At 40.3% G+C, this 21,511-nt stretch overlaps 1 protein-coding gene across 1 annotated transcript in view; it reads right to left on the bottom strand.

Moving 5' to 3' along the window:
- Positions 1-21,511, bottom strand: part of DYTN (dystrotelin) — a 248,249-nt gene that overhangs the window by 16,380 nt on the left and 210,358 nt on the right. The window lies entirely within an intron of this gene.

Below are 21,511 nucleotides of genomic sequence, written 5' to 3'. Positions count from 1 at the left end.
GTTTCCAAAATGTGAGGCTCTGGACTCTACACGTTCTTTTCAAGTCTACCTTAGATTTTTCATAGAGTGAGGTTAGCCAAGCGGAGTGAGTGGGAGGGATGGTATCCACCCATTGCATACATACCTGCCGTCTTGCCAACAGGATAGAATAGAAAAGGAAGGACTGCGCTGCCCCAGAGATGTACTGATCAAACCCGAAGATGACAAGTGGTAGGGTTAAAGGAATGTTGGTCTTGAGAATTGAATCTAAAGTGACTTTAATCTCCTTCCAAAAAGCGGATATGTGGGGGCATTCCCAAAACATATGTGTATCTGAGGCTGCTGGTAGTTGGCATTTATTACAGCATTTCCCGTCCTGATATTTAGATAGACGTAAAGGGGAAAGATACGCCCGGTGTAGGGTAAACAGATGATTTCGTCTAAGCCAGGCGGGTTTAACTAGTTTATACAAAAGGGAAAAGGATTTTATCCACAAATTCTCATCTAATGACACAATTTCTCTTCCCCATAGCTCTATTGGGAGCTTGAAATCCCCATCTATCTCTTCCAATATGGACCAATACCAAAAAGCCACCTCCTTACCTCCTGTCTGTTTTTCTACTAGATGTTGTTCTAGGTGGCTAAGTCTCCCGATATTAGGATTTTTCCTAATTAATTCTCTGGCCCAACTACTGATTTGTATGTACTTAAATCTTGACAGAGTCGGCCCTACTTTCTCCCTAAGCTCCTCCCACTCTATCAAGATGCCTCCAGATATCAATTCGCCCCATCTTGAGAACCCAGCTGTAATTAGGGGGGTTGCCAGGGAGTCTTGCAGGCCCAATGGGAGCCCAGGAGAGTCCCATATCTGAGCGTAGTTAGAAAAGTATGCCAGCCCCACTCTACGTTTAATTTGCACCCATGACTTCAATAGTGTTAAAAGAGTCTTGAGCCTCACCTTCTTGAAGTACTTTCGGTCTCCAAACTTAAATAGAAACCCATCTAGCAGGAGGTTTGCCCCTACCAGCATTGCCTTAAACAATCTCCCATTTGAAGAGAGATCTGGTGACTTCAGGAGCATTCTTGAGTGGGAGAGCTGGAATGCCCAAGAGTAATACTGCAAGTCTGGGAGGGCCAGCCCACCTTTTTCCCTCCTCCTCCTTAATTTTTTCCAGGCCAACCTAGTAGCTTTATTGCCCCAAATGAAAGAATTAATTTCTTGCTGGCACTTAAGAAGTTGCTTGGAGTCAAAAGCCAAGGGAATAGAATTAAAAATAAAAGTCAGTTTGGAAGGATAGACATTTTTACAATGTTGACTTTCCCAAAAATTGATAATCGAAGACCCGCCCAGGATTTCAATAGGGCCCTACATTCTCGGAAGACCAGATCTAAATTAACTTTTGCTAGGGTGTCTTGATAGGCAATGGGAATTAGGCCAGAGAATGGAGAAGTTCAGGGCTCTGGGAGCTACTGTCCAGATGAGGTTTCCTGCCTTCCTGAGGGTTATGTATAATAACAAAATGCACAACTTCCATTCCCCTCTGGAGGCAGATATAGAGATAAAGAGATAAAGATATTCTAGGTCCCTATATCACTCCATATCACCCTCCTCTTGGGGACAACCTCACCTATTAGATCTACTTAATAGATTAGCATGGTAGAAACACACTTAAGGATATGAAAAAACAATTGCAAAATATCCTCATATGTCAGACACTGATTTACACTTACAAACCTCATTAAACACATCTCAGTTTTGTTTAACCTGCCTTGGGAATTGTTTTCTTTATATTGACTCAATGAGTCGGTGTAGGAGTAAGGGTATCAGATGATGGGAATAAAATTCTTGTCCTGGAATGTCAATGGCCTGCGTGTCAAGAGTAGGAGGTATAGAATAATACAATATTTGAGGGACTCTCCAGCGCAGGTCATTGTCATTCAGGAAACATGTCTTCTTCAACAAGAAGTGAAGGATATGTTGAGGAAAATTAGATGGGTAGACTGTTTTATTTGTACCAATCATAATGCGAATATCCGGGGTATCCTTATTATCTTCAAAAGGCAAGTTAGAGCACAGATTCTTGCCTATGAAGAAGACTTCAGTGGTAGGTGGCTATATGTCAAAGTAAGTCTAGAGGGCAGACCATATAATCTGGTAGGCTATTATGGACCTAATCAGGACGACCCCTCATATTTGAACAAAATTCAGAGCCACCTCTTAACAACTCACGATCCAATAATTTGTATGGGAGATTTTAATTTAGTACTTAGTCCAAAATTGGACAAATCCCCCAACTCAAGGGCACTAACCTATAAGAAATCCAGGCAGGCGCTGGGGGTTGTCATGTCAACGCTTGGATTGGCGGATCCATGGAGGGAGAGAGCAGGCAATGCATCTGGCGTATCATATCACAATCATAAATACAATCATAAGTCGAGAATTGACTACGCTCTTTTTAGTTATTCATTAAGAGACCCCATGAAGGACTTAGTGAACTTGCCCTCGCACTTATCAGATCACTCGGCCATATCTTTTTCCTTACAATTAGCTCAGCAATCCTCTCATACCTCTTGGTCATTTGACCGTACGATTCTTTTAGAGGAAGAGGAAACTGACCTCCTCATCCAAGAAACAAAATTCTTTATGGACACCAACATAAATTCTACTCAGTTATCTATAGTATGGGAGGCTTATAAAGCAAATTTGCGAGGCCATATAACCAACAGGGCCTCTTATCGAGGGAAACTATACAGGGCAAAGATTGCTAACATTGAAAAGGAAATCGCCCTCCTTGACCAACGTATTGGCTCCGTAAATGGGACTAATAAAGAGCAGGAACAACGTAAGGAATTAAAGGAGAAGCTAGATAGTATTCTTCAAGAGAGGGTTGCATTGAGATGGGCAGCAAGTAAGCTCTCAAACTTTGAATATGGTGAATCCGCGGGTAAGGTCCTCGCATGGAAAATTAAATCTGACCAGGCCAAAAAACACATAAAGCACATCAGCGTAGAGGGGGAGACTCACGATAGATCTTCTATCACAGATATCGGAGAAGCATGTCTGGAGTTCTTTCAGCAAATTTATAAGGAGGAGAACTCGGACGATCCGATGTCTAAGCTTAGATGGTTAGAGAAGATTACTCTTCCCACTCTCACCTGGGAACAAAGTGACCGGCTTGATAGACCTATTTCAGAGGAAGAAGTGAGTGAAGCTATTAAAAAGGTGAAACGGGGTAAGGCAGCGGGCCCTGACGGTCTTCCCGGTGAATTACTTCGGGTCTTGGCACCCGAAATAGTCTTCATGCTTACAAGACTCTTTAATGACATCTTAGTCAATGGTGCTACCCCACCTAAATCATGGGGGGAGGCAACTATCGTCTTGATCCCAAAACCCGGGAAAGACCCGGCCAAATGTGGCTCTTACAGGCCAATTTCGCTTTTAAATAGCGATTATAAGCTCTTTGCGGCTGTGTTGGCGAATCGGTTGGGACGCGAGGTTGGCTCAATAATACACACTGACCAGAAGGCTTCATACGGGGTAGACAACTCTCAGACCTTACGTATGACCTAATTGGGGCAGTGGATATCGCCTCAATGTTCTCCCTTCCTCTGGCCATTATGACCCTCGACGCTACAAAAGCGTTCGATCGAGTAAATTGGGCATATTTAGCTGAGGTCATGAAGAAATTTGCAATTGGGCCAAACTTTCGGAGATCAATAGGTCTGTTGTATGCCAACCCTAGTGAAAGCATTTTGGTCAATGGTTCATGTACCCAGCCTTTTAAGATCAGTAGGGGAACAAGACAGGGGTGCCCCCTGTCCCCGCTACTTTTTAACATGTATATTGAACCACTTGCACAATCCTTCAGGGCTGATCCAAGAATTTCCTCATTCGAATTCGGAGGTTGGGAAAAAAGGGTAGGGCTTTACGCCGATGATATTGTAATTTACACCAGTGACCCAGCAAATGCCTTCCCCATTGTGGTTGAAAAGGCTAAAGAATTTGGAAACATATCGGGCTACGATATCAACGCTGAGAAGACTGAGCTCATGACGTGGAATATTGCTAATCCGGGCGTTGGGGTGGCACCCTCAATCCGCTACCTCGGAGTTAAAATCACGCAAGACATTGACACCTTAGCAAAAGTTCATTTAGATCTGGTCTTCCGAGAATGTAGGGCCCTAAGGGACGAAGAACAATTAAGACACTTTCCTCTGTACTCACTTTACCATGGGAAACAGCCTTTAAAGCAAAGGATGAATGAATCATGCATGCCTTTGCAACAAAAGATTTACCACAAATGTGTCTTTACAACGCAAGCCTTTATTACGCAGGATTTTACAATGAATATGCCTTTTGCATGCCTTTACCGCAAATTTCATTGTAAAGGCATCAATTGGTAAAGGCATATGCATTTTTTGCAGGCTCAGTTGCGCACAAGTTGAAGGGGAGTATTTTACTATGTGTGGTTAGATCTGAGACCCCCACGACCTGTACCGTATTTCACCAAACTGGGCATGATTTAATGTGCACTACATGCAGGCTCAGTTGCATGCAAGTGTAAGGGGGCACTTTCACTATGTGGAGTTAGATCTGTGACCCCTCCAACCTGTACAGTATTTTACTGATAATACAGTGCTTGCACAATACTTAACACACTGGATGACATGGAGGGTCAAGTCCCCGCAGTTACCCATGATAATGTTAGTCAGACAAGTAGACAATGGCCTTGGCAATGGGGCAATAAATGCCCTCTACTACCACTACCAGGTGTTTAGGTGCAAATGTTTATGTTTCTCGCATTCACTGGCCTTCTGTGTTACAAGCATACATGGTTGGCGTGCTGTATATATATATGAGTGGATAATACCAGTTGATAGAGCGTGATGGTGTTGTAAAATTGTAGGGGTGCATTATAATCATGCATAGTCGGCAGCCACATATACTCATGTTTGTATTAGCGGGTGATTATTAGATCGTGGGGTAATAATGATGTGATGTTAAACAGTAGAAATTTATTTGTGTTATGCAAAGAGAACTGAAATGACAATCATGACGGAAATTGCAACATTTAGTGTGCAGTAGTCGTTTAACGAAAAGTTCCTGTGTAATGAAATGCATTTTGGTTTAAAGGTGCACCAAGATGAAGATTGCACGAAGAAATATTGTGAAATGTTTAACGTGTATTGACTGTAGATGCTGTAGTGCAAAGCATTATTAACTAAAGTGTATAATTTGATGTGTAAAGGCTTAAATTAAATGTTTGCTTTGGAATATGAAAGTCCTATTTGTTTAGTCTTACATTGACCAAACAGTGTAGGCCTGAAAATGTAATTTACCCTGGTGTGCTCTCGCATTTAGAGGTAGTCAGCAATATTCATGTGTATGCAAGGATGTTCTGTTCTCGCATTTCAGTTGCAGGTGGAAGAAGCTGCCTTTGTTAGAACTAACACCTTTTGTTGGGGAGTTTGGCATGGAGGAGATGTGCAGCATTGTAAACAGAAGGTCGATAATTGGGAGCCAGTGTTGTTTCTCACTGAGGAGGCCTAAGAATCAAGGTCAACTGAAGCCCTGAGGAGAAGATGGTGGAAAACTACCTAGGAGAGGTGTCCGTTAGTGAGGTGCTCTGTGGGCGTGTTCTACATTTTTCGTATTTTGTATTAGGGCAAGCGCCCTGAGGGAGGAGAGGCAGAAGAAGGAGCATTAGAGAGGCAGAGGGAGAGAGAAAAAGAGAGAGAGAGAGAGAGAGAGAAAGAGAGAGAGAGAGAGGTTCAGAGCGGTAGAGGGAGACAGGATGAGTTAGGTGTTAGGAGATCAACTTAAGGAGCATCTTAGAACGAGCTCTGTAGCTTTGGCTACTGATTTACTCTCTGAATGTACTTTTTAGGAAGTCTTCACAAGCTGACACCTTTTTTTACTGACTTTGCCTGAAAAATTCTATGTAGGGATGTCATCTTAGAGATAGTGTAGGGATAGTCTAAACATTCTTTCTTCCTATTAGTGACAGATGAAGTCTGACTTAAATGTTGGAGCGGTCCTTGCTTGTTTTTTATTTTTGGAGTTTTTTATTCTCTTCATGATCCATTGGAGCAGAATAATCAGGAGATTCGGTTTTGTATTAGTTCCCATGTATTTCTACAACCTTGTGTTGAGGTGCTTATATATTCTGTTGTTTTTGGCTTTCTAATAAAGCCCCTAAACTGAAGTTGGAGTCTGTGGTCCTTAAGTCCTGATTGGTTTGGGAAATTAAATAGTGATGCATTGTTTCTCCCAGCAGGTAAAAAGAGACATCGACCTGAGGTTCCACATTAAATTTCTGTAGTGGAACCACAGCCGCATCACTGTGATCTTGGCAGAGACGCTATGATTGGCAATAGTCCGTATTTCGAGACCATTTGGCCTGCTATCAAGACTATGTGCATTTCACTGTATTTTATTTGATTGCATTTTATTTCAATTTGAATGCGATGATCTGAGGTAGCTTTAAAAAGCATAAACAAATCCCAGAGTTTGCGAGGCTTACATTGCAGTGGTCAGTACTCCGGAAGCCCTGAACATAAAAAACTATTACTTCTCACCATAAAGAGGAGAATTGCTCAGACTCTCTTGTATGCAAAATATGTTGTTTATTGAATGGCTTCCCCGATGCATTTCAGCCATAGCCTTGGTCACGGGTGGAACATGAAGCAGAAATCAATGTATATAAATATATAAATATATACTTACCATTAAACTTTTTTATTGTAAAGGCATGGGTGCTAAAGATGCATGCGTTGTAATTACGGCGTTTCTAAAAGCATGCTTTTTTTGGCATGTGTTATTCCATCATACAACCCTTTACCATCAGGTACATAAGAAACAGAAGCCTTCCGCTACTTAAAAAGTATGCATTAGAGACCGCAGATTTAATTTAGTTTGCTAGCAAAGTAATGTGTATGTTAACGGCACAAGGAAACATGTGGGCTGTATATGGGAAGCATGGAGTATCGGAGACTATATGACCATGGAAGGAAGTTCAAAGTATCCAGACTATCAACTTGGAATGGTAGTTACCTCTCATCTTCAAAGGCAAGCAATGAGTTACAAGAGAAATCTAGCTGGGCCGTTTTAGGTCTCGCCTAAAACTCACCTAAGAAGTCGAACACCATCTTGTCTACAATAAAGTATGCAGAATAGCTTTATGTTCGTGAATAGATAGCTTATTGACTACCCCAGTCTCCTCCTTCTTATTTGACATATGTACACTCTATTCTATTCCATACTTGTCCTTCCTCCAGAGTATACTTTTACATCAATTCTGACTCTCTCTCTCCCTCTCCGTCTCCCTCTCTCTCTCTCTCGCGCCATTGGCTTAGTGCCAATGGCATGCTGTTCCACTGTCTATATCTTGCTCTTATTGTCATGTAATGGTAATACATATGAGCTTGAGGGATTACTTGCTGATATTATATGAATTCCTGTGTTTTAAGTGTAGGATCAAACTCAAATTCCACATTACCAGAATTTTAGCTCGATGCCCATTTCACCCAGCGCAGGTGCAAACATGCTGAAGTGGGATGCCGGCTTTCATAGCCACCTCAAGTGTTTTTTCTCTGTGCCAGAGGATGCCCCTTCAAAATGGCTTCCTGAACAACTACGAGAATGCTGTCATTCAAATTGAATTGTTTATCAGCAGTCAAATACAAATGAGATGTGTAATCTATAGGAGTCATATGTTCCTCATTATAAACTACATCTGTGTCGCCAGAAATATTGAGAACAACCCTAATTACTATGTTTATGGTGTTGTCTTGCGCCTGGAGATATTTCTTCTCTAACGTGTCTACCTATAGTCCACATAAAATAGAAGAATGTGTGTACAGTCATTAATTAAAAAAAGAGGTTTACACACTCATCATAATGTGGAAAGCAAGCTCGTCCAAAGTTTAAGAACTCCAGCAACTTTTTCAGTTTATTTGGAGGCTGTAAAGTATCACACTTCTGTAAGACTTTAGATGCCAGTACTTTACCCACACTCGATAATTCAGATACTAAAAATCAGGTTAGGATGTGCAATCTTAGATTTGTGAAAATTTATTTTATACCGATATCACGCTTAGAGAGTCACTATTTTGTCCACCCTAAGTGTTCTTTTAAGATATCACCGGTGACAATAGATGTCATCGATGTACAGCAACACCAGCATTGTTTTTTTAAGATCTCCATATCTGCAAACAGTCCGGGGCTACTCATATACCAATGTGGCAATCTGGTGTGGGCGTATTGTATTCCGTTGAACAAGAAAGTGGCTCGTTACTTTGATTCAGGCACTATTTATTTTACTATAAAATACATCTGAACTGTCTACAGTTGTTTTCTTTTTCTTTATAATTACATTCGTCATACTGTGAGCGTTTTGCACCACATACATGCATGCATGGACATTCAAACATCTAAAGGCTAGAACTATTCTGTAGGAGTTGTCTGGTTTTAGCACAAGAAAAAGAGGAGGAAGCATTGTTGAGCGACAAAGCATTCTCACGCCCTTCAATTGGATATTGAGCCTGAGATGCTCAAGTACAAAGGACAAGCATGCTTCCATTATTACCTCCTCTGCACGAGGTGCATTCCATTCAAAGGATGGGGGCCAATTATCCTCAGCAATGATGATGTCACAGGCATCCGATAAATATAACCAGAAGACTGCTTTGTTTGAGCACAATATAGCCTTCTCTACTTGTAGTTCTTTCTACATTATAAATCCTATCAGGAGAGTTTACATGTCTATCTGGTGTTTCTAGATTAATGTATTCTTTCGTTTGTGTCACCAACAGATGCTCTATGAAACTCTGGCAAACTATAGTTACCTCTGAGGTGCTGTCCAGAAGCACTATTGCCCCTGACCTGTCTCACAGAGTGTTTGTAGTTTCTGAAGCATGCGTATTTTTCTTTGTAAAACAGCTACTTTCTTCTTCTTCAAATGGGCTTTTGATTCCTAAATTTTCTCTTCTTTCTTTACATTAATCTCCATGTCATATTTGTTATTTTCCACTCCTCAGTCTGACATATTTGTCTTTCCTACAATACTCAGTTCTTCCACTCCTTTGTATTTGTTTACTTTTTCCAGAATCTTAAACAGCCATCAGTATACTGATACCGATCTGGCATTTTAGATTTTTTATGGTCTCTCATATTATACCCACCCCTTCCAGACCACTTCTGCGGATAAGATCCAGACCTAGCTTTCTGTTTAGTTTCCTGCGTTTTCGTGATTTCTGGAGCTTGTCTGCCTCAGACTTATTTTAATGTTTGAGTTATGGTTTTGAGCATGAGTACCCAAGGTATCCCGACCTACACAGGTATATACCTAATTTTAGGTACTTCATGTTCATGATCTTGTTCAGGAACAGCAGCCAAATGTTGGTGTACAGCCCACAAGCCACCTCCCACAGAACGTTATTGACAACTATCAAAGAGGCAGTTTCAAAGTTGTTAATCAACCACATACCCAAATCAACCTTTGGGCCAACTCCGTGCTCTGTTTGTATTTATTTCAAAACTCTAACACCTCAGAGGGTGTGTCATAAGTAGTAGGAAATAATAGCATATACAGTTTCCCATGTCATACCTTCCTCTAAGGGTGGTGCCATACTAAGACAAAAACAATTAGTCAGTATTTTATGCTTAAACTGGGGTGTCTTGTGAAGACAGACACTTTCAATTTGTTAATTTTGAGAATAATCGTATTTAGGATTTAATCTGGCTTAATGAGTGTTTTGCCCATAACCACATATATATTCTGTAGACTAATTGCGTGCATGTATGCATATGATATTCCTATAGCGCAAGCCTAACCAAAAGGCAGTTGAGCCATGTACATGGTCAAAGATAAGTATAGAGTGAACAAGTAATAGCAGAGAAAGTTGCTTTGTGGAAGGTTACAGTATCGTGATGTTGTGTTCTTTAAAGAGGGGAGTTTCCAGACTTCATTAAATTAGAGCAGCATTGGAGCAGTCCTGACAGATTTGGGGACGTTGTTCTGAATCCCGGGTGCATAGAAAGAAAAGGCCTATCATTTTACAGTTCTAAGTCTTCTGTCTCATAGTGATATAGTTGCAGACATGCAGAGAGAGATCAGAAATGGTGAGCTTACCTGCAAAATAAGCGGGGGTGCTGACCATAAGAGGCTTGTAAATGATGGAGCTGGTTTTGAGGATGGTGGGGGCTGGCAAGGGGAGTCAATAGAGTTCAATCAGGATGGGGCTGAGGTGATCATATTTCATAAGGCCCTGGATAAAAAGTGCTGCCGCATGTAGGACAACCCTAGGGGGTGTCAGAGTGGAGTATGGTGGACCATGGTGTTAGGCATAACCATCATCTAAATGTAAGAGTGCAAGGGTTTGAACAGCAGGTCTGACAATGCTTTCTGGAAGTTACAGTATGATTGAACTAGAGCAGTCATGATTGCAGCAGGAAGAACCAACATGCAAATTGCTATCATCACTAGCACATATTGTCAAAGTTGTATTCACAAATTCATTCCAGAAATGTCATAGTTCTGGTGCACTAGGTATGCACACAATATCAACCAAGAACCTAAATGAACCCAAATCTTCCCCTACCTCAGGGAACTCCAAGCCTCCCTGTACAAAAAAATACCAGCTCAATCTTCTGACCCACGCATGCAAGGCTTTATACAACTGTGGACCTGGCTACTTGAACCAATGCCCGAACTTCCATCAGCCCCCCAGAAACCTCCATTCTGCGTCCCTTTTGCTAATCCTCACCCCCGCAACTGACGAGGCAGATGCGGAGGTCGCTCCTTCTCCAACATATCAGCAAACACATCAAAGGAGCTTCCCTTTCATCTATGGACCTCCCCATCTCTCTCACAGGTTGGAAAGTTCCTGAAGACGTGACTATTCACCTAATCAATTGGACCCTGCCGGTGCCTGTATCCTTATGGGTGTCAAGAAGCTCTCTAGCAATCTACTGATTGATTGATGCTCCTGGAAGACCAAAGGAACCAAGTACCACTACATGTGGTAGTTGCTGTTCAAACAATGTTTGATGTTGTTTAAACCCTATAGGAATTTCCAATATATTATAGGGGAACCCAAATAGATATTAAAAACCTCATACTTGGATTTACAGGATCATACTCTACTCATGAGTAAAATATTTCAAGAGGGCATGATGCATGGGCTGTATCTATTAGTATGAATTCCCTCGGTCTTGTTAGGTAGTGTGTCAACAGACCCCTAAAGTGTGTCTTTATAAGTGCAGGCCCAGCTGCCATTTTCTCACAGATTCAGAATTAAATTCTGTTAGACATTGAGGTTTCTGGTTTACACCCTGTCCAATCAGGAGCCACAATTCTAGTCAGGGTAAGTCAGATTCACAACCTTAATTGACCTGTGCTCACTCTCTAGTAACTTGACACAAAGCAGTCAGGCTTAACTTAAGAGGCAAGGTGTAAAGTATTTGTGCAACACTTAACTACAGTAACACAGTGAAAACACAAAAGACTCCACACCCGTTTAGAAAAATTTGGAATATGTATCTGAGTAAAGACCAAAACAACAAAAATAAGTAGAAGTCGAGATATGAATTTTTAAAGATGAAATCCCAAAATAGTTCTTAGAAGTCAATAGTGCTAAAAGGTTACTTGAGGTCACACTAGACAGGGGTAAGTCCAAAGTTCAGGCCGGCCACGATGGAGGGCAGGACACCTACAGAACCCATGCAGGGCCCACTGAAAAAGCACCTTTTACACAGCAGTACCTTGTACGGAGCAAGAGTCGGAGTGGAGGACTTCACTGCAATGGTTCCAAGTCACACAAGTCGGGTTGATGCATCAAAGGCGAGCATCGCAGACTGTGTCATAGGGTTGGCGCTGTGTTGGAGTTGAGCCTCTCGGCAGCGTCTCATGATCAGCTCTGCCTCGTCAGCAAACCTTACAGTCGAAACCCACGTTGTAGCAGAATCGGTACTGTTTCGGAGGGCACTGTGTCAGTTACAATCGGCACAAATGGGCCACAGAGTTGATTTTTGCAGAACCCACTTCTGAGGCTGGGGACTGAAGGGCGCACATCAGGCAAGGGTAGGACTCACAGATGGCAGAAACCAGCAGCACCAGCAGAGTTGCAAGAAGTGTTCTGTGTCCCTGAGACTTTAGAAAACAGCAGGCAAGCCAGCAAGCCCTTGGAGAATTTTAGGTTCAAGGATGTAGAAAACGGTGTAGAGCGAGAATATCGACGGGAAAATATCGAGTAACTTTAATATCGCCACAAAAATATCTACAAGAAGAAATATCGATGTCAAAAATATAGTTTGACAAGAATATCGACAGACAGGTAAGTAATATCGATAACAATAATATAGTTGTAATAAATATCGTTTACAAAAACATAGTTTACAAAAATATCGTCTTTTAAATAATTATAAGTAATTTAGTGTTTTTAATTAGTATTTTTTGTCAAAATAGTATATTTTTTAGCATTTTAATAGTTAATAATGTATTTTAAGTACAATTTTGTGTTAAAAGTTCCGTAGCGGGTTGTGGGTTTAAAAGGAAATAGGGTGGGAAGTAATTTAAATATAATAAAATAATTTATTAATTAATGTGTTAATTTAATATAAATAGTTTAATAATTATTAGTTAATTAATTTCAATTAGTTAATTGATAATTAATTATGGTAATTAATTATGTTAATTGTTTTATTAATTTTAGGTGTGTGTACTGGAATTTTAATTAGAAAAAGTAGTGAAGTAATTACATTTTAATTGAATAATTAATTAATTAATGATTAATTAATTGTAATTAAATAATTTTTATTTTTAAACGAGTAAATAAATTTAAGTTTGTGTTGTGGTGTTTATAAGTGTATATGGTGTGAAAGTTGTCAAATAATTAATTATGTAAATATTTTGAAAATACAATACTAATCAATAATTAATTAGTAAATAATAAATGTAATTGAGTAATTAATTATAGGTGTGTAGGTAATATATTTTAATGTATATATTAAAAAAATGTATAATCTACATTAAATTTAATACTAAATTTGACAGATGGTTTATTAGTTTTTTTGAGTTCCTGCGCTTTTCCTACTGTTGTACTCACTGGAGTGGGAATAGTAATTTTTACCACTACGCTATCCAACGTTTTCTCCACTGTTGCACCCGCTGGAGTGGGAATAGTCATTTTTATCCCTACGCTATCCAACGCTTTCCCTACTGTTGCTCCCTCTGGAGTGGGAATAGTAATTTTTACCCCTACGCTATCCAGCGCTTTCCCTACTGTTGCACCCTCTGGAGTGGGAATAGTAATTTTTACCCCTACGCTATCCAACGCTTTCCCTACTGTTGCACCCTTTGGAGTGGGAATAGTGATTTTTACCCCTACGCTAACCAACGCTTTCCCTACCGTTGCACCCTCTGGAGTGGGAATAGTAATTTTTACCCCTACGCTATCCAGCGCTTTCCCTACTGTTGCACCCTTTGGAGTGGGAATAGTAATTTTTACCCCTACGCTATCCAACGCTTTCCCTTCTGTTGCACCCTCTGGAGTGGGAATAGTAATGTTTACCCCTACGCTATCCAGCGCTTTCCCTACTGTTGCACCCTCTGGAGTGGGAATAGTAATTTTTACCCCTACGCTATCCAACGTTTTCCCCACCTTTTCACCCTTTGGAGTGGGAATAGTAATTTTTACCCCTACGCTATCCAACGCTTTCCCTACTGTTGCACCCTCTGGAGTGGGAATAGTAATTTTTACCCCTACGCTATCCAGCGCTTTCCCTACTGTTGCACCCTCTGGAGTGGGAATAGTAATTTAGTGTTTTTAATGAGTATTTATTGTCAAAATAGTATATTTTTTAGCATTTTAATAGTTAATAATGTATTTTAAGTAGAATTTTGTGTTAAAAGTTCCGTAGCGGGTTGTGGGTTTATAAGGGAATAGGGTGGGAAGTAATTTAAATATAATAAAATAATGTATTAATTAATGTGTTAATTTAATATAAATAGTTTAATAATTATTCGTTAATTAATTTCAATTAGTTAATTGATAATTAATTATGGTAATTAATTATGTTAATTGTTTTATTAATTTTAGGTGTGTGTACTGGAATTTTAATTAGAAAAAGTAGTGAAGTAATTACATTTTAATTGAATAATTAATTAATTAATGATTAATTAATTATAATTAAATAATTTTTATTTTTAAACGAGTAAATAAATTTAAGTTTGTGTTGTGGTGTTTATAAGTGTATATGGTGTGAAAGTTGTCAAATAATTAATTATGTAAATATTTTGAAAATACAATACTAATCAATAATTAATTAGTAAATAATAAATGTAATTGAGTAATTAATTATAGGTGTGTAGGTAATATATTTTAATGTATATATTAAAAAAATGTATAATCTACATTAAATTTAATACTAAATTTGACAGATGGTTTATTAGTTTTTTTGAGTTCCTGCGCTTTTCCTACTGTTGTACTCACTGGAGTGGGAATAGTAATTTTTACCCCTACGCTATCCAACGTTTTCTCCACTGTTGCACCCGCTGGAGTGGGAATAGTTATTTTTACCCCTACGCTATCCAACCCTTTCCCTACTGTTGCTCCCTCTGGAGTGGGAATAGTAATTTTTACCCCTACGCTATCCAGCGCTTTCCCTACTGTTGCACCCTCTGGAGTGGGAATAGTAATTTTTACCCCTACGCTATCCAACGCTTTCCCTACTGTTGCACCCTTTGGAGTGGGAATAGTAATTTTTACCCCTACGCTATCCAACGCTTTCCCTACCGTTGCACCCTCTGGAGTGGGAATAGTAATTTTTACCCCTACGCTATCCAACGCTTTCCCTACTGTTGCACCCTTTGGAGTGGGAATAGTAATTTTTACCCCTACGCTATCCAACGCTTTCCCTACTGTTGCACCATCTGGAGTGGGAATAGTAATGTTTACCCCTACGCTATCCAGCGCTTTCCCTACTGTTGCACCCTCTGGAGTGGGAATAGTAATTTTTACCCCTACGCTATCCAACGTTTTCCCCACCTTTTCACCCTTTGGAGTGGGAATAGTAATTTTTACCCCTACGCTATCCAACGCTTTCCCTACTGTTGCACCCTCTGGAGTGGGAATAGTAATTTTTACCCCTACGCTATCCAGCGCTTTCCCTACTGTTGCACCCTCTGGAGTGGGAATAGTAATTTAGTGTTTTTAATGAGTATTTATTGTCAAAATAGTATATTTGTTAGCATTTTAATAGTTAATAATGTATTTTAAGTAGAATTTTGTGTTAAAAGTTCCGTAGCGGGTTGTGGGTTTATAAGGGAATAGGGTGGGAAGTAATTTAAATATAATAAAATAATTTATTAATTAATGTGTTATTTTAATATAAATAGTTTAATAATTATTAGTTAATTAATTTCAATTAGTTAATTGATAATTAATTATGGTAATTAATTATGTTAATTGTTTTTTTAATTTTAGGTGTGTGTCCTGGAATTTTAATTAGAAAAAGTAGTGAAGTAATTACATTTTAATTGAATAATTATTAATTAATGATTAATTAATTATAATTAAATAATTTTTATTTTTAAACGAGTAAATAAATTTAAGTTTGTGTTGTGGTGTTTATAAGTGTATATGGTGTGAAAGTTGTCAAATAATTAATTATGTAAATATTTTGAAAATACAATACTAATCAATAATTAATTAGTAAATAATAAATGTAATTGAGTAATTAATTATAGGTGTGTAGGTAATATATTTTAATGTATATATTAAAAAAATGTATAATCTACATTAAATTTAATACTAAATTTGACAGATGGTTTATTAGTTTTTTTGAGTTCCTGCACTTTTCCTACTGTTGTACTCACTGGAGTGGGAATAGTAATTTTTACCACTACGCTATCCAAGGTTTTCTCCACTGTTGCACCCGCTGGAGTGGGAATAGTCATTTTTACCCCTACGCTATCCAACGCTTTCCCTACTGTTGCTCCCTCTGGAGTGGGAATAGTAATTTTTACCCCTACGCTATCCAGCGCTTTCCCTACTGTTGCACCCTCTGGAGTGGGAATAGTAATTTTTACCCCTACGCTATCCAACGCTTTCCCTACTGTTGCACCCTTTGGAGTGGGAACAGTAATTTTTACCCCTACGCTATCCAACGCTTTCCCTACCGTTGCACCCTCTGGAGTGGGAATAGTAATTTTTACCGCTACGCTATCCAGCGCTTTCCCTACTGTTGCACCCTTTGGAGTGGGAATAGTAATTTTTACCCCTACGCTATCCAACGCTTTCCCTACTGTTGCACCCTCTGGAGTGGGAATAGTAATGGTTACCCCTACGCTATCCAGCGCTTTCCCTACTGTTGCACCCTCTGGAGTGGGAATAGTAATTTTTACCCCTACGCTATCCAACGTTTTCCCCACCTTTTCACCCTTTGGAGTGGGAATAGTAATTTTTACCCCTACGCTATCCAACGCTTTCCCTACTGTTGCACCCTCTGGAGTGGGAATAGTAATTTTTACCCCTACGCTATCCAGCGCTTTCCCTACTGTTGCACCCTCTGGAGTGGGAATAGTAATTTTTACCCCTACGCTATCCAGTGCTTTCCCAACTGTTGCACCCTTTGGAGTGGGAATAGTAATTTTTACCACTACGCTATCCAACGCTTTCCCTACTGTTGCACCCTCTGGAGTGGGAATAGTAATTTTTACCCCTACGCTATCCAACGTTTTCCCCACTGTTGCACCCGCTGGAGTGAGAATAGTAATTTTTACCCCTACGCTATCCAACGCTTTCCCTACTGTTGCAACCTTTGGAGTGGGAATAGTAATGTTTACCCCTACGCTATCCAACGCTTTCCCTACTGTTGCACTCTCTGGCGTGGGAATAGTAATTTTTACCCCTACGCTATCCAGCGCTTTCCCTACTGTTGCACCCTTTGGAGTGGGAATAGTCATTTTTACCCCTACACTATCCAACGCTTTCCCTACTGTTGCACCCTTTGTAGTGGGAATAGTAATTTTTACCCCTACACTATCCAATGCTTTCCCTACTGTTGAACCCTTTGGAGTGGGAATAGTAATTTTTACCCCTACGCTATCCAACGGTTTCCCTACTGTTGCACCCTCTGGAGTGGGAATAGTAATTTTTACTCCTTCGCTATCAAATGTTTTAACTAATAATATTTTTTATATTTTAATTAAATGTATGTATTATTGTTGTTATATAATTTTATGTGTTAAATAGATGTATATGTACACAATTATTAACTTTATAATGAAAAAGTGTAGTTAATTTCTTATAAATAGTTAAATTATAAAAGTAATGTAATGTATTATGTTAATAGTACTTATATTTGTTAATTATTTAATGTAATTTTAATTAATTTAAAAAGTCGATATTTTTAACATCGATATTTATTACATCGATATTTTTGAGTAGATATTTATGTACTTACCTGTTTAGGTATAGGGTGTCGATATTTTTGTAAACAATATTTATGCAACTATATTTTTGTCAACTACATTTTTGTAATTGATATTTAAACACCCTACCGTAGAAAACAGGTCCAGTCTTTCTCACTCTCAGGCAAGAAGCAGCAGGCAGTAGCCAACACAGCAGAGCAGCTAGCAAAGTGGTGGTCCCTCCTAGAGCACAGCAGCCCTTTTTCCAGGAAAAATGTCCTTGGTTCCAGTAGAGTTCTGATTTGGTGGTGTCAGGTGTCCAGTACTTACACCTAAATGTGCCTTTGAAGTGGGGGAGATATCAAAGAGGCCTTTGACGATCACTGGGTCCCTGATTTTCCTGCTGTGGCTCCAGACACACTATGTGGGGAGTATGTAGCTCTTTGTGTGGGGTCAGGCCTAGCCCTATTCAGTTGCAAGTGTCTGCTCCTCTTTCCCACTCTACCTCAGGAAGGCCCATCAGCATGGTGATGGGCCATCAGGATGCACACCCTGTTCCATTTGTGTGACTGTCTAGAGGGAATGCACAAGGCCCAGCTGTCACCCAACCCAGACATGCATTCAGCGACAGGCAGAGGTACAGAATAGGTAAAATAGGAAAAGGCCAACTTTCTAAAAGTGGCATTTTCAAACATACAATTTAAAATCTAACTTCCCCATAAGTTGTGATTTTAATTTGTTAGTCTAGAGACATCAAATTCCAAATCTCTATCTTTTACCAATTACACTTTACAAGTTACACTTAAGAGATGTCTTAAGGCAACCAGAATGTTAATCTATAAGAGAGATAGGCCTTGCAGTACTGTAAAATAGCAGTTTTTCACTACCAGGACATGTAAAACTCAGGAGTACATGTCCTACCTTTTAAATACACTGCACCCTGCCCATAGGGCTGCCTAGGGCCTGCCTTGGGGGTGACATCTATATGATGAAAGGGGAGGTTTGGGCCTGGGAAGTTGGTTAACTTGCCAGATCGAAATTTCAGTTGAAAACTGCAGACACAGGCTCTGCAGTGGCAGGCCTAAGCCATGTTTAAGCACTACTGAAGTGAGTGGCACAATCAGTGCTGCAAGCACACTAGTAGCATTTTATTTACAGGCCCTGGGCACATATAGTGCACTTTACTAGAAACTTACAAGTAAATTAAACATGCCAACTGTGGATATGCCAAAATTACCATGTTTTAGGGAGAGACCACATGCACTTCAGCACTGGTTAGCAGTGGTAAAGTGCCCAGAGTCCTAAAGCCAACAAAAACGAGGTCAGAAAAAAGGAAGACAAAAAGTTTTGGGGTGACCTTCCAGAAAGGGCCCAGTGCAATAAATTCTAAATGCAATCAATTGGGGAGAAAATGATCTACTAGCCTAGCACCTGAAAAACCCTTCAGCATGTACGGAGCTCCTGTTTGAATAGAGGGAGGATACCAGCGGACATCTTCTCATATGTAATAATTTGTACAATTGTATGTTTCAACCAAAAGTACTCAAAGCTCTGGCCAATGAATGGATGCCATGGTGCATATATGCACGTTCATAAGCAAATACAGCCCAGTTTTAGACACCAAAGGTTTCTGGCAAGCACACATTGAAGCCAATTTACAACCTCAAGCCAGGAAGTTAGAGGCCTGTAATCTAAGTACCTCCCACATGTCTCTACTATAATGGTCAGTCCTATGAAACTATAGAATTAGTTATTAGTGAGTTGGAGAACCCCTTATTCCATGGATGAACAAACAGCAGAAATCCACAGTATATATTAAAAAATAGTTTATTAATAATTACTGCACTAACCTAGAGCAGATTATTATTGCAAAAATAAGCATAATGGCTAAAATAGAATATGTGATAAAACAATATATGAAAAAATGGCAACATATTAATGGTATGTAGACAGTGTTAATCAAATCAAAGCATTGCATGATGAAACCAGTCAATAGAAACAAAGAACAAAAACCTCCTTTTTAACCTCTACCTCGAACACACATACCGTTGGTGCATACTAAGGTATTTTTTTTTATCAGCAACTGCACGTTGGGAATACCTTAGCTTGTTTCTGTTGTGGCTTTCTGAGCTGTGAAAAGCACAGATAAAGCTGGCTGCACCAGCCAGTGGCCTTCAGCTAAGAGTTCTGTAAACATGCAGCTCATTTGAAGCTCCCAGTAAAATCTGAAATTGTCTCTCACTGTAGATGTCTTTGAAGAGGCGGCTCCTCGACTAGGGCATAGGAGCATCGCCCAACTGCTTTCTCGCAGTGCGAGAAGCAGAAACATAAAATGGTAAAACTACCATTTTATGTTTCTGCTTTTCGCACTGTGAGAAAGCAGAAGTGTTGGTTGGGGGCGGGGCTGCTCCAGGGCAGGGGAGGAGTTGCGTACCCACTGCTGAGGACACTGACTGTTTGGTTGGCCCTCTTGGGCCGACTAAACCAGTCATGTGCACTCTGTGTTTTCTCCATGGAGAAAACGGCCTCCCCATAGGCGCCTGGCTGTTCAGCATCCCAACCAATCACAACGCTGCCTTTGCCTTTTAGAAAGTTGGCATTTTCTTGCCTTGGCTATTTGAAGCCTGCAGCCTGTCTCTGGTCACATGAAGCTTAGGTTTGACTTAATGGGCCATCCAGGCAGGATGGGAGGGAGGAGCTAGACCTAGCCTTGCTGACACATAAATAAGCTGTGTCCTGTCCACACACAATAGGGCTTAACACACCTGCATTATCACTCCAGCCAGTTTGGAGCCAGGAAAGGGGAGGCAGGGCATCTGTGCACTTAAAAGGCATGCCTCTAGAAGCTTCTCCTCACTTCAAAGGCACACCTGTATATAAAAAAAGAACCTCAGACACCACCACTTCTGTACACTTCTGGACCTGTGGATACTCTGCCAGGCAGAAGGACTGCTGTACTGCTGAACGGACTGTTACTCAGCTGGGCTGCTACTCTGAAGATTGTCCTGTGCTGACTTGCTGCCTTCTGCTCTCTTGCCTTGAGAAGAAGAACTGGACCTGCAACTCCATCCTAAACCCAGCACCCCAGAGTGACTCAAAGGGCTAGTCTGCTGACCTCCTGATATGAATCTCAGGAACATAACAGGCTCCTCACAACTCCTGGACTGTCTTTAATGAGTTTCCTAATGCCCTAAGATGCATCTCTCAGGTCCTGGTTGTGTGATGTGGCTCTTGAGCTCTTGAATTCATTCAGGCTTTTGGGCTCTTTCCAACTGTGAATGGGTCCGTTCACACTGGAACCACACCGCTCACAAGTAATATCAACGCGAGTCGTTGCAAGTTCTTCTCTTCACACAGCATCCATCGTCTGCTCGTGTGGAACGCCAACGCGAGGCTCAAACCCACCCGTTCACAACAGCCGGCCTGTTCCTCGTGCCACACCGACAACTGCCAGCGACACTCTCCTTGCTCCCGGTGACTTTCTTCTACACTAACGGGACTCTCAGCACAGAACTTTAGAAGGTAAACTTTCAGCTGGGCTTATCTCGATCAGCCTGAAAGTTTGAACTTGACCTGGGCCAGTGTGACCAGATATCACCAGTTGGAGCTTTATGCAAGTAAGCAATATATTGCAGTTTATTCTTTAAAAGTTCCTAAATCCGGTTCTTCTGATTGTATTTTTGTCGTTCTGGTCTAGCTTTGTTCATTAAATTAAGCTATGTTTTGCTAACTTGGTGTGGGAATCATTTTGTCTGGAAACTGTTTTACTGTTTGAAGTGTTGCACAAATACTTTACACATTGCCTTCAAGTTAAGCCTGGCTGCTCTGTACCAAGCTACCATAGTGTGAGCGCAGGTTAATTTGAGGTTAGTTGATGTCTTACCCTGACTAGGTTTGAGGTTACTGCTTGGCCAGGGCTCACACCCCAGTCATTTAGAAACCCAATTTCTAACAATGAGGCATGTACATCGATGAATAAATGAAATGCAAAATAATGGGTGGCACCTAAGCAGGAAAAAGCAAACAGTGCAAACCTGTAAGCCTGTGACTACAAACTTGTGGAATACCCTAAACCCTTGCCCCAGGACAGAAAGAACTATAGGCTCTTAATAAAACAC

Source organism: Lissotriton vulgaris, chromosome 2_1 (assembly GCF_964263255.1).
Source record: "Lissotriton vulgaris chromosome 2_1, aLisVul1.2, whole genome shotgun sequence".
Classification (NCBI taxonomy): Eukaryota; Metazoa; Chordata; class Amphibia; order Caudata; family Salamandridae; genus Lissotriton; species Lissotriton vulgaris.
Note: the sequence above shows the minus strand (reverse complement) of the source record. Positions and strands in the feature narration are given on the sequence as shown.